This window comes from Numenius arquata, chromosome 4, assembly GCF_964106895.1.
Source record: "Numenius arquata chromosome 4, bNumArq3.hap1.1, whole genome shotgun sequence".
NCBI lineage: Eukaryota > Metazoa > Chordata > Aves > Charadriiformes > Scolopacidae > Numenius > Numenius arquata.
In genome coordinates, this window is record NC_133579.1 from 23,868,851 (window position 1) to 23,882,763 (window position 13,913).

The following is a 13,913-nucleotide window of genomic DNA, read 5'->3' on the forward strand; positions in this document are numbered from 1 at the left end:
CCTGAAATCACTCCAATGCCAGTGCAGAAGATCCCTCAGGTGCTGGTTCTTCAGGTTAGGCAGAGGCAACTCCGAAACCCAAACGGAGCCAGAATGAAGAATGGAGTAAGGAACTAGCCCACTGTTACCTGAGGCCACTCCTGACCTGAATGGAAAAAAAAAACACCACCCTACACCAAAATTAAATTATCATTTGAGCTACTTAGCAAGTTAACTAAATTTACCGTGACCTACATACCAGAAAGCATCGGATATGTGGAAATAACTCTTTCTGTGGGAGTCAGGTCACTCAGTAAAATCTAGTTTAAAAATTCACACACACAATTTTCTGAAGCCTCCATCAGTCTTACAGCAGAGAATAGCCAATCTGAAGCAACACTGAAACATTTTTAACCTTGACACCTATTAGGTCAGGCCTGCAATGATTTTTGTCTCTTGTCAGGGTAGCAGACAATGCTGACAAATGAACTGATTAGGCTTGGTGCATATTGCAGTGCAGACACAGTAATTACAGCCTAGAAACAATCATTTAAACAGAAAATAACGCATTACATGCAGAAAGTTCATTGCCAGCTGCCTAGAGGGAGCACCTCCATGGCTGCTTCTTAGAAATAAAACCCATCAGGCAACACATTGGGCATTAAATCTTTCTACAAGTACATCAGCTAACGAGCAACCACTTATAAGCAGCTGATACAGTCACAAAAGATAACACAATTAAATGCATATATTGAAAACAGTCTCCTAAAGAAAGACAGATAAAGATGCATCTGTCTACCTACCTACCTACCTACCTATCTTTGAAATAGCCTATTTTAATTTTTAGATCTAGTTATGTATATGTATATATACAGGGGTAAAAACAGACCCCTAATAACAGATACTTTGCATGGTCTATAAAATGGTCTTTTCCAAAACAGGGTGGAGGAGATATCCTTCAGAAACTGACCAGCTAGACTTTTCCACACCTCTTAGCATCATTTTCTATCCCATATCAGCATCACTCAACTTTTAACCGCAGACTGCTGCAAAGCTGGTCCTTGGGAATAAAACAGCTGAGTCACCACATAGTATTTGCTCTGCTGTCTTTAAACAGTATTTGTGCATAAAACCTCAGCTCAGATTAAGAAGATAAATACAATACGGAGCTTTAAAGATAAGTTAAATGGACAGTGAAAATTGGTCTTTAATCTACTTAGGAAGTCTTTGTGATTGAAGTCTAGCATTTTTTTCTGTGCTAATGAAGGAATAGGAAAGATGGTGACTGAAGAACTGTCTGGGGAATAGCGTATAAGCTGTGGCTGGTTTTGTTATTGTTGCTTTTCTTTCTAAATCATTTACACACATCAATTTTGATTTCTTTTCCATATCAGTGTGATCAGATGAAGTATACAGACACCATCAAGAGATGCGTACATTGGCTTTCAACCTCCATCACAGTGACTTTCCTTTCTCCAGCAGGCATCTGAGTGTGCTACCATGTATGTAAACCTTCTTTTGATGCATGTTTTATGCAAATAAGCCTTCGCTTTAGGGAGCAGCAGGCCACAGGCTGGCACATACATCAAACAGCATGTAAATCCTTCCCCACCAAAGACGTGGTTTATAGCGTGCCACTGGATTGTAAAAATGTAAAACATCTGTCAAATACTGTAGAGCTATGGCATGACGGCTGTTACAAACAGCCACGCATTGCATTCACAGAGCACACGTTTTGCAAAACCTTCTCTGAGACACCTATAGCCTCAGTGGTATATTCAAAAGCCGTAAGAAACAGCAATTAGTCCTCCTGATGCTTTACACTGAATTAGAAAGCAGAGGAAACAGGCACAGATCTCAGTTTAAACCAAGTTAACTGGAGTTTAATTCTTTGCCTGGATTTGCTGGCAATTGGTTTTAGCAGCAAGATAAATATAATATTAAAAAAGCACTAGTGTTCACTGGGAGATTTTAGAAAGCCCAAGGGCAACCTGATTGAAACAACTGCATTGCACAAGGAGGTTTCACTTCAGGTAGGGCTGCCCTCAGTTAACCCAGCATTTTCCAAATGAGAAATGGAAATGAAATGCTATGTCCCAAATGAAATCAAAGAGGCTTTGTGTGCTCACCCCCTCTGAAAATGTGGTTATAAGAAACAGACACCTAAAAATAATTTTCTTTCTTCTATTCAGTCCTGCCACATTTACCACTTCAGTACTTGAATGCTACCATCCCGTGGTTTAATAAGCAGCATGACTAACATCTGTCCCATAATTTATTTGCTCATCCTCTCCCTCGGGAAAGACCCATGTGCAGCGGAGACTGTTTTTATTATGCATACACACACCAAAAAATGCCTAATTACACAAGCACACACACGTCCATGTAAGTTTGTCAGAGAGGGCAAGATGAAAGCAAAGGTGCCTCATACCCAGGGCAGGGAGTGCTGAGGTTTGTGCTGTGGGAACGGGGGGGCCGGCGCTAGAAGGGCCCCCAGAAGGTGCTGCCCAGACACACCTCATCCTGCTCCTGGATAAAGCACGGTTGTGCTGGGAAGGTGTTTGCTCTAGCTGTAGCACTGCTGCGGCACGTCATCTCTAGCAGACACTCCTGGTGACCACTGTGACCGAGTGGTTATGGAAATGTTGGAGCCTCTTACGTGAGTTTTAGCTGCAGCTGCTACATACAGTGCCTGGTAAGGTAGAGCCAAAGAGCTTGACCAGTAATGGTATACCAGGATTTCTTCAGATGGTTTTAAAAAGTTTTCTGTATGTTACAGCACTGTAATTTTACCAGGAACTTGTTTTTGTATTAGTGACAGAATCTCTGTGCAATACTGTTGTGCTGGACTGACCTGCAGAAGCAGCAGCTATTTCCTTCGTACAGGAAGAAATTGTGGTACTAATTAAATTTGAGCAAGTAGGGGCAGGAGCAAGGAATTTCTTTGTCTCTCTGTTTCTGGCAGTGAGAGAAACAGTTTTACAAGGAGTATTTTGGAACTTGGCCTCCTTGAATAGGGAAAATCCATAGCCATTCAGGAAATACATTAATGCAGTAGCAGTGCTATGCAAGAAAAGATCCACTTCCAGTTATTTTCACAGTGCAGGCTGGATGCCCTTTAGTTGGCTGTGTCCTGTGACTGAGGACAGGAGTGCTCTTGCCCATTTTTCTAGAGTTGTGTGCACTCTGTGAAGATTTATTTGTATTTTTTTTAACTTGGATGGGAAATCCAACAGTGGAAAAGTTTGTAATCCAGACAGCTTGGCAGGTTTGAGCAAATGGGGTCAGGCAGCATCACAGCAAGAATAAGTGACGGCTAACATAAGAAATTACAAGTGCCCATCCAGTTTCCAGGAGCCAAGACAAAGGATGGAAGCTGCCAGCACCCAGCAGGACTGTGTCTGACTTCCAGCCTCTTTTCTAAGTACCTGTCTGAATTTTGATACTGTTTTCCCTGTTCAGATCCTATATGAGCCCAGACAATTCTTACACAGCCATTTGCTTCTTGGGAACATCCGGCAGTTTGCTTTCTCCCCTGTGATGGTTGCTGTTTTGCCAGCTGGGAAACTGAGGCATTTAGAAGTTAAATGATTTATTTAATGAGGTGCAGCAGGGCTTGGAAAAAAACCCATTCCTGTTCTTTCCTAGTCTGTGTTGAGTTTAGTAGGCTGTCTTGGCACTTAAAGCAGATCAATGGCAAGGTTTAATAAAAGCTTCCAGATCCTATGAATTTTTCCATGAAACAAGAAGGGGCCATCAGGCTAGAGAAGGTGAGCCTGCAGGAGGAGAGCATCCCTCTGGTGTTATGGAGCAGGTGGCTTAGTATTGCCAAGCATTTCAGTTGATAAGTACCTTAAGAAAATTACTGAGCTACGTCTTATGCTGCCTAAAGTTTCACCAGTGAGAGTGGACAAGGCATTATGGCCGCGGGCATGATCTCCAGCCACTGTAAGGGGAATGTAGCCCTAGATTCCTCTGGGCTGCACTGTCCTAGTCAAGGAGAAAATGCTCAAACAGAGACCAGCTCTGGGTGCTGTTTGGCACCCTCCAAGAAGAGAGTAGCTCCGGCTGCAAGGATTCTGGCTATGGGCTTTCCTCCACTGCCTCGCTTGTAGCTCCCTGAAGCCAAAAGGAGGACCTGCTTCCCACCAGGCTGCTGTGCTGCGTGGCCAGCACACCAGGGAGAAAGGAGCAAGATGAGCAGGGCAGCTGGAGTGGGAGTATTCACAGATCTGCCTGCATTTATGTTTCCTGCTTTTTCCAAGAATGACAGCATCAAACAACAGCATCATGAATTTTCATTTCAGCTGATTTTCAAGCTGGGAGTGTGAAATGTGCCTTAACTGCTACCGTGGAAAACACCTTTCAGTTCAAGCCAGCATCTTTGAGGATTTCCTGGGACTTGCAGGTGGTATGCTGCCATATATAGGGATTTTAACACAAATAAAAACTGTTCTCAGTGGTGAATGAGGAGCACGGATTGTTATGAAAATGTGTTGCTTCTGGGCATGTCAATAACTGGTGGTGACATCAGTCTCAAGGGTGGTGCTGGCCTCCTGCCATCGCCCAGCACAATTAATGGCCAGCTTGGCAAGCAGTGGAGACATTGTGTGGAGCTGTTTGTACAGCAAGTATCATGCTGCAGATTGGAAAAATGAAATCTAGTACCACCCTGATCCATTTCCTTATGCTTTCTGCACCGAGGGTGGGACTAAGCCTGGGTTTAAAATAAAAGGGAGGAAGAAAAGAAAAAGGTCAGTTGTGTTTAATGTCACATTTTGCTCTGTGGATGGCACCAAGTTTTGGTCTGTGCCTGCTTGTCTCTGCCCAGAGGCTGTGCATATATTCTTTTTCAGTGGGACCCAGTATAGCAAAGCAGCTGGGACAGGCTTCTGTTGTGGTGCTGAGAGAGACCATTAGCACTCGCAGAGCACTCTTCTTCTCAGTCCCATCCTTACTCAGCTCACCGGGGCCTGGCATGGAAAAGGAGGATTCATGTAGTGCCTGTCGTCTGCTGAACACTGAAACCACTCCAGCATCAACTGTCTGGGCACTAGATTCCTCTAGAGGGAAACGATGGCAAAACTGTTCTTGGAAATCTAGTGCTGTTCTAGGAAAAGAGGAAAGTTTACTGTAGCAATATCAAAGCACCAAATGATTTCTTCACATATTGTCAATAAGACCAGGTTTCAAAGTCGAGGCAGAACTTCAATTTTAAAAGACCAAGCTTTCTAAATAATCCTGATATGGTTATGACCGAGGAGCTATGACATCATAACCATATTCTCCTTTAGCAACAGGAGCCTGCACTCTGCCTTGAAGGATGAGGAGGGAAGAAAGGTCACAATTTTAAAGTACTGTTTGTTATTATATCTAATTTTTCTCAGCATATTAACAATTGATGTTTCCCCAGTCCTCTCAAATGTCACCTTCATGTTGCTTCGTAATGATTCACTGAAGTTTTAAACATTCAAATTATAGTTAGAAACAAAGGCAGATTTGCAGCGTTACAAGCTGCCTCTTCCTCTCCTTGCACGATTCAGTAACTTCGGCCAAGTACTCTGAGCTCTAGAAGTACCAGTAACTCTGTAATTTCTTCACAGAAGTAGGTTTCCCTTTCTTCCCTGGTCTTGGGCCCTGATTCTCCATCCCATGTGTACCTAGAGCACCTGAGGGATTTGGCAAGGAAGAGAATACAGGATCAGGCCCTGGCAATTTGCAGGGGATAAAGAAGTTGTTTGCCGCTGCCCCCCCGCCCCCGGCTGGCAGCATTTAGGGCAGCTCTCCGGAGATGGCAGCAAATGGGTGGCTGTACCAGAGCCCAGGAACAGATCCCGCTCCCTGCTCCCAATGAGCAGCGGTGCGAGGGCAGCACACAAAGCTGCTCGGGCGTGAAGGGCGGCACTTCGGGGTGCCTTTGAGATTTGCATCCAGGCTACTCATCAAAGGTGTCTGTCGCGGTTTAGGCCAAATTGGCCTATGGCAGCGACAGATGTTCTCCCCCCACGGCTCGCTCCCAGGAGAAGAGGAGGAGAGATAAAGAGATGTACGAGTTTAGAAGGAACTACACTACTTTAATCATAGAATCATAGAATCATCCAGGTTGGAAGAGACCCTTGGGATCATCGAGTCCAACCATCTACCCTACACTACAAAGTTCTTCCCTATATCATATCCCCCAACACCACATCTAAACGTCTCTTAAACACATCCAGGGATGGTGACTCAACCACCTCCCTGGGCAGCCTATTCCAATGCCCGACCACTCTTTCTGTGAAAAATTCTTTCCTAATGTTCAGTCTAAACCTACCCTGCTGGAGCTTGAAGCCATTCCCTCTCGTTGTGTCATTAATTACCTGTGCGAAGAGACCAGCACCAACCTCTCTACAATGTCCTTTCAAGTAGTTGTAGAGAGTGATGAGGTCTCCCCTCAGCCTCCTCTTCCTCATACTAAACAGTCCCAGCTCCTTCAACCTTCATATGATTTGTCTTCCAGGCCCTTCACCAGCTTCGTTGCCCTCCTCTGCACTCGCTCCAGCACCTCGATATCTCTCTTGTATTGAGGTGCCCAAAACTGGACACAATACTCGAGGTGTGGCCTCACCAGTGCTGAGTACAGGGGCACAATCACCTCCCTACTTCTGCTGGTCACGCTATTTCTAATACAAGCCAGGATGCCGTTGGCTTTCTTGGCCGCCTGGGCACACTGCCGGCTCATATTCAGCCGCTTGTCAATTAGAACCCCCAGGTCTCTTTCTTCCAGGCAGCTTTCCAGCCACACTTCCCCAAGCCTGTAGCGATGCACGGGGTTGTTGTGGCCCAAGTGCAGAACCTGGCACTTGCCCTTGTTGAAACTCATGCCATTGATTTTGGCCCAATGATTCAATCTATCTAGATCTCTCTGTAGAGCTTCCCTATCCTCCTGGGAATCAACACTCCTGCTTAGCTTGGTGTCATCTGCGAACTTGCTGATGATACACCCTATGTCAAGATCATCAATAAAGACATTAAACAGAAATGGTCCTAACACTGAGCCCTGAGGCACACCACTCATGACCAGCTGCCAGCTGGATTTAAATCCATTGAGCACCACTCTTTGGGACCTTCCAGTCAGCCATTGCTTGACCCAGCGGATCGTATGGTCATCCAGGCCGTGTGAAGCCAGTTTTTCCACAAGAATTGTATGGGGGACAGTATCGAATGCTTATAATGTATGCTTAATGAAATATTAATAACAAAATAAAAAGGAAATATTGAAATAGATACAATATATACAAAACCCTATCAAGCTCCCAGGATGACATCACCAGCAGGCACCAGGGAAGTCCCAGACTGGACTCAGCAACAGTTGGGAACTGGATTCCAGATCTGGAGTCAGGAACACACTGACTGGGATCAAAGGCAGATGAACAGACAGGGTCCTGCAAGGATGTCAGCCATTGAAGAAAGAGTGTTGATCCCTCAGCTTTTATACTGAGCATGGGGCAGATGGGATGGAATACCCCTCTTGGTCAGTTTTGGGTCACCTCTCCTGTCCTCTCTTCCCTGCAGGTGTGACCCCTCTACACTTTTCCATTTCCAACCCTCCAATGGGGCAAATAGCTAATTAGCTGGCCTGGGTTGCTATAGCAATAAGTATAAGCAAGAGTCTCTCTGCATACCATTCCTTGGCACGTTGTAAGCCCAGGCCAGAAACTCAGGTTTACACATAGTCAAAATCAAATCCTCATCCACACCCCATTTTTTACCAGAACACACGTTTCAAATCCAGACGAAGATGCAGGCTCATGCCAGACAATTTTACTGATTACTTGGGCAAACAAATATATTGCAAGGCCTGGTCCTCCTGGTGACTTCTGAAGCCATTTACATCTATGTAAAAAGCTTGTGGGCGAAATGCTTCACAGAAATTACTCTGCTAGTTCCACTGAGAATTACTGAGGTGACTCAGGCAGAGAGACCAGCCCAGATATTCTGACTCCGTACCACTTCTGTGCTCCCTGCACACGGGGGGAACGAAGGTGCAGAGACTGGGGCACTGCCAGCCACGTCTGCAGGAACCCCCTTACAGATGGAAAGCAGGAGTTAACCAAGGGTCTCTTCCATTCCACTCCATTTCCAAACATACCCAGAGGTACAATTCTTCCTCTTATTTTCATCATATTTAAAATGTTAGATTTTGGTGAGAGGTATTTCAGAGTTAGCGATAAAATGTATTTGACTTGTAAGGCTTTTTGTTGCAGGAACTGTCTGCTGTTCACTGTCTAGCAGCCTTGCATTATTTCACCCATGTTATACTAAAGATGATAATGATAAAAATAAAGATAATGATAAATATATGTGATAATACAGCATGACAAAAACTGTTTTCCTATGTTTGGGCCATTAGCCCAATAAATATTTGGTGCCTTGGGGATGGAATGTATTCTGTCAGGGATACAATTTTTCTTTTTTATAGTAAAAAGGATGATGAATTTTAACTTCCACTGGGGAAAAAAAAAAAAAAAAAGTGGTTTGAACTGTTCCTTGCAGTCAAGGAAAGTCAAGAAAATGCTTTGAAGAGCAATATAGGTTCTAAACCTCTTAAACAGTGGTAAAGAGCAATCCTGGTTTTGCAATCAGCTTTTCCAAGTGAGGGTTTTCATGGGCACCCACTCATACTGATCCTGTTACGGCACTGTGGTTTCAAAGCAAGAGAAATGGGGCAGAATTACAGGGGGAAATACCATTAAAAACAAAAATGCTTTGATTTTTGTTAACGCTTGCTAAGAGTCAATACACTATCAGTTTGCTGCTGCAAACGGAAGGGATTTCTTACATATTAAGATGTCACAGAGGCTCTATGTGCTGAGAATATCAAACCCATAAATTAGCATCATATCAAAAATAATACATCTAGCTATCATAGGAGCTTTCCCCAGCGAACCAGAGAGAGGAGAATGCTTAGTCCCACGGAGGTTAACATCTGGGAAAACATTCAACTTAGAGAATCCACAAATGACTGGCAGCCCACATTAAATTTGTTGTCTTGAATCAATTGAGAGTGGTGTGGGGGATTCCACAAGGGATATTATCTTGTTTGGCCTTAAGCCACTCACTGGAAAATATGCATATTGGAGGTGAAATTGAATTGCATAGATTTGTCTTCTAAATATTCACCATATGCTCACATAAAAGTAAGTGCCAGCCCCATCTATAAAATGAATTGTTTATTATGTAGCTGTTTTCTTTAGGCTTTGCTTCAAATCCTTAGTACACAACATGAGATCTGTAAATATTTGAGTCATATATGAGATGTTAAATGAGTTTATTCCAAATTTTTAGAAAGGAAAACTTGACAGCCTGAATGTTTGTTTGCATGTCGATTGCTCTGCTTGATGTAATTACTGTCATGCTCCAGTCCCTCGGCAGTTTCAGTGTATTTCTTCCTATCCTAAAACAATTTGTACTGTCTCAACTATTGTGGAAAAGGTAGGTACCATCCCAGAAGGGATCTCATCTCAGTCATCATTAATAAACTTGTAACACAGAAAAGTAACACAACCTATTCTGTAGTTAATAACATCTTGTGTAGTCTACAGAAAGCTGGAAAAAAAACAGCTGAGAATTAGAGCTGTACAGAACACATGTACAACTGTTATCTAGTAAAATAATAGGAACGTTTTAGTAGCTGCAGCTGGACTGAGTAGTAATACAAGAAAATGACTGTAAAGACCTTGACACCTTTGCTGTACAAAGCTAAAAGATGCCATAGGACTTCTGAGTGAGAGACAGATAGGAAGAATTTCTACTGTGAATAGGCTTGGATTGTGTCTAACACTGATTTAACTTGTAAATTGGTCTCCTGGTCTTGTTAAATGAAGTTTTGGCTTGTTTGCACAGGAAGTCTGGTGTGAGGGAAGAGACAAATGAGTAGGAAACCCAGTGGACTTAGAGTGCAGTGCCTTCCTGAAGCAGCCACCCGGAGTGCTGCAGGATGTCCAGGGAGAAGCAAGGAACTGGTATCCCAGCACATGCACAAGGATCATAGAATCATAGAATGGTTTGGGTTGGAAGAGACCTTAGAGATCATCGAGTTCCAACCCTCCTGCCATGGGCAGGGACACCTCCACTAGACCAGGTTGCTCAAAGACCCATCCAGCCTGGTCTTGAACACCTGCAGGGATGGGGTATCCACAACTTCCCTGGGCAATCTGTTCCAGTGCTTCACCACCCTCACAGTAAAGAATTTCTTCCTAATATCTAATCTAAATCTACCCACTTTCAGTTTAAAACCATTACGCCTTGTCCTATCGCTACACTCCCTCATAAAAAGTTCCTCCCCATCTCTCCTGTAGGCCCCCTTTAGGTACTGGAAGGCTGCTATAAGGATGACAGAGGCCGGACAGAAAAGGAGAAGGGGGGGCTTGTGCTGCCAAGTAAGAGGTATTCACGTGAACAAGCAGGTCCCACAACCATTCTTGCAAGTAACAGCTGGTAGAGATACTTTACAGTTCTGTGCAAAATCCCCAAATGCCAAAGCTTTCCCTTCTGAAGCACTGCTAAAAGACATCTATGAAGACTGGTGAGACACTAAATTCAAAATGTTGGCTCTGGTGAAAACAAAATGCAAATTTGTCCGTCAGATGCCAAACCACTCTGTATGACTTCTACGATCTCCAAGCCATCTTAATATAAAGGGGGTTGGCACTCTCTGAAGACAGCCCTCACTGGACTCCGAGGATGGTTTCTTGCAAGTTTTGCGAGGTAAAGCCATGGTTGGTGGAAAGAAACACTATTCTTCCCTACCACCTCCTGCCTTAAGTATAAGTAACAGAGACTGAGACCTCAAAAGTCCCTCTGCACGAGCTCAGTGTAGGGAAGCTTCAATACTTTGTGGGGAACTTCTCATTTATAGGACTTGTAGCCAATCTCTCAGCCAAGTTTACTTCTCAGCTCAAACACCTGGTAGCAATATGTTGTATCTTGACCTTGGCAAGTTTTGCTGGTGTAATGATGGACTTGTATTGCATGACTTCAGGCCTGTTCTTGGGATGTGTTCCTCCTCCAAGACCAAGTAAGAGTTCACAGGTGGAGGAAATGAGTTTTTAAACAGAGGAGGAGCTTTACCCCTTAATAGGGACATTTTGCCTTCCTGCGTGATTGCTCACATTGCAACCTGTATGTTGATATTTTTCTTCTCTTGTTCCCTGAGAAAGTGCCCAGAAAAACAAAATGAGGCACACTAAAAATGATGGCTTGATGGGAACATAATCTCAAGCAGCAACTACTTGCCTACATTTCTGGTGCTTTCTTTAGCAGAGTTCAAGAGTTTCAAAATTCCTATTTTTTCTTTCCTGTACTGTATTTTTAGATTCCCATGATGAATGCATACAACTCCACCAGGACTCACACTCTTCTTCTTTCCCATAATGTGTTTGTCATATGAACTTCAAGTGGCCTGAGGCCACATAGCTTGCAAGCAAGGAAGCTGAAGTTCCTTCTTCCACCTCTCAAAAAGAATCACAACCTTTTTTGGTGTTTGATTGAAGAATAAATGTTGTTACAGTTAAATACAGGCTTGTTCTTTGACATAAAAGATATTGTTGATCTAACTTTATACATATAGGATCCACATGTCATCTTTTGGCATATTGTTGCTTTTATATGTTTTACTCAGTAATCTCCTGAGAAACTACTCCCTGGGAATCTATGTCTTTATAATAGTTTAAAAAACAAACAAACAAACAAACAAAAACCCTGCAAAGCAACTTTAATTGTAGAGTAACATTTTCACTAGAGATGGGATGATTTTCTTTAGCACAACTCATTTCCGCTGTTTTCTAGGCAAAAAGTGTCTTAATAGTGCAGACATACACTCTTCATTTGTGTTTGCATTGTATAGGGAATTCATACCAAAAACCTAAAAGCAAAGACCTGAAATTAAAAGAACTATATTCATATGTCCTATATCCATTTCAAATTACATAATTCAAGGCTTTTTAAGCATGAGTGAAAAAGAGGTCCCAGCTCACCAGGCAGATATCAACTCTGTGCAGCTGTTAATTAACCATATCTGGACCCTTGCCTTGCAGTTCAGGATTTTAGAGTTGCTCAGGAGCATTTTTGTTTTGATTACTGGGTTACACCTGCACTGTCCACTGAGATTTTCCTGCAAAGTCTTTCCCAGAGTAGTTTTTTTAAATGGCTTCCTCCTTGCAGCTAAAACAGAAGACGCTGGTGCTTTTTATGGTGTTTTGTAGGACTTTCCTAATGTCCTTTTTTCAACAGACAGGCAGCTAGAAACAAAGAAAATGATGCTCTACTTCCAGAAGAGATGATATGTGGTATATATGTAGAAAATAGATATATAATATCTTTGTAAATCCTACTTCTGAAGAAGTCTATCATGCTGCTTCCATCATGCTTTCTTCAGGCCCAATAATCTGCACAAGGAAACCTGCCACTGGCTGATCTTTCACTTCAAGTCTCTCTCTTCTGATTCACTTCTCAAGATTCATCACAAAGAGTAAGATCCAGTATTCCTCGTGGTGCAATTATCAAAGGTTCTATTATAGTAAATACTTACTGATCATCTGACATCCTTTTTCTTTTCATTGTATGGCTGTGAGAACGAGTGGAGAAAACAATAAAAATAGAAGAGTTACATCAAAGTTACATATCAAAGTGCTCTGTGAAAACAAATTCTTCAGAGCGAAGGCTCATTTAGCAAAAAAAAAATAAATTAAAATCTTGGGCAGAAAGCCAAGAAGCAGCAGTCAAGTAAATTCATGAAGCTGCTGCATTGACTTCAAGGCATGCTTTTTTCCAACCTTAGCCTGTGTGTTAAGCAGAAATTTGTCTCCAAAAGGTGCTATGTAGGGTCACTTCTTTTCCCAAGTTAGTCATCACTGTTGGGCCCCAAAATAATGTTAAGTCAGTCAGACGAAATGTTATTTGCAGCGATGTTGAGACCTTGTGACAGCCACAAAGGATGAATTGGCCTTCTGGAAATCATCTCAGCTTACCACCTCCATCACTTGCTGCTTCTCACAACAGTACCCAACATTATTGTTGAGTACCCAACATAATGTTGAGTACCAACATTATTGAAAACAAATGGATCCTGTAAGCTGTCTCAAAGTCTGTATGATAAAAATAGCTCTAAGATAGTTGCAATGATAAAAATCCATCCTCAGGTGAGTAAGCCATTCATTTTCTAGACCTGGAAACAGTTGTGAAGCTGTTTCTATTTTGGATACACATTAGGAAGCTAGGATCTTCTGGAGCTGCAAGGGGAATAAGAAATTATTAATTGTTCAAAATGGGGTTAGGAGAGCTTATATTGATCATGTCAGATAGAGTTCATCTCCTGAGGAAAGTGTTGGTAACTGGATGATGCAGAAGTCCTGAGAATTTCAAGTCCTGACTTGGGAAACTGAAGGAAAGAAATGTAGAAAGGATGAATCCAACCCTACAAGGAGGTACCTCGATGAGCTGTAAAGAGCTGAAAAAAAAAGTTTCCTTGATCTTAATGTTTCCTGCAGAATGAGGACAGGTAGTCTTTATGATTTGACGAGGAATGCAAGAGTCATTCAATGTGCCAAATTGCTCTCATGCAAGACTGAAAGCAAAATCTCTGGAACAGGGAGAAGGAAAGATGAGGCAAGAATTGTAGACTGGCACACAGAGCAAAGAGATCACCTCAAAAGACTAGCAAATTTGTGCACAGCTAGATTTATTTTCAATTATACCTCATTTTTGGGTTCCCTAGATTTTACTCTGTTGAAATAGGAAGTATAAAATCCCCGGCTCTGTAACAGGCCAGGGACCTGCTCATTTCTTCAAATATCCCAAGAGGTGAACATTATGTGGTGAAATGTCCTCAGCAACAGTGCTGCCGGTGTAACAGAAGGTGCATAGGGACTGCTTGAGCAAATTATTCATGGGCAATA